Source organism: Peromyscus maniculatus, chromosome 15 (assembly GCF_049852395.1).
Source record: "Peromyscus maniculatus bairdii isolate BWxNUB_F1_BW_parent chromosome 15, HU_Pman_BW_mat_3.1, whole genome shotgun sequence".
NCBI classification, from domain to species: Eukaryota; Metazoa; Chordata; class Mammalia; order Rodentia; family Cricetidae; genus Peromyscus; species Peromyscus maniculatus.
The window spans coordinates 55,007,016-55,007,806 of NC_134866.1; the positions used below are offsets into that span (position 1 = coordinate 55,007,016).

Sequence of the window (791 nt, forward strand, 5' to 3'; positions counted from 1 at the left end):
GTACAGTTCTTACTTTATAAAAGAAATAATACTTCAGAAATAATTTCCTTTAAAGAATTATATACACATGATGGCTTAATCTTGGAACAAATATAAAGAGAGCTTAAGTTCTAATCAGGAAAAGCCAGTTGAGCCACCTCACTGCCTTCATAACGAGGCACTGTTGACAACACTTGGCATTTATGATCCTATAGGAAAGATTTGCAAGAAACACCACTAAAATTAGAACTTTTTCTGAACTAGCTAATATTCTTTATTTAGGTGCCATAAATGGAACAAAAGCAGAGTACTCTCATCTTAATGGTATAGGGAATTTGACAATATTGTATTTCACAATCAAAATCTTGTCCCCATTCAAATGAAACTTAACATTCCCTAAAGTTAAAATCTCTTAGGCTGTGCTCGTTTCAGGAGTTGTACTACAACTAGAATATTACAGAGGTGATTAGCATGTCCATTGTACAAGGATGACACTCAAATTCATGAGGTGTTCCATATTTTTACTCAAAAAATACTTGCAAACTTAATACATCAAAAATTATTCACCATGATCAAATTGACTTCATCCCAGAAATTCAGAGATTGTTCAACATAAATGTAATCTACAAATAAACAGACTGAAAGACAAAAACCATATGATCTAATTAGAAGCAGATAAGATCTCAGACAAAATTCATCACCCATTCATAATAAAAGTTCTGGAGAGACTAGAAATAAAAAGGACATGTTTAAACATGACAAAGACAACTTACAACAAGCTTATAGCCAATATCAACCTAAATGGAGAGAGA

General features: G+C 32.1%; 1 pseudogene; it reads left to right on the plus strand.

The window, feature by feature from the left end:
• Positions 1–401: 401 nt before the first annotated feature.
• On the plus strand, positions 402–502 carry LOC121823002 (U6 spliceosomal RNA; annotated as a pseudogene).
• The last annotated feature ends 289 nt before the right edge of the window (positions 503–791 follow it).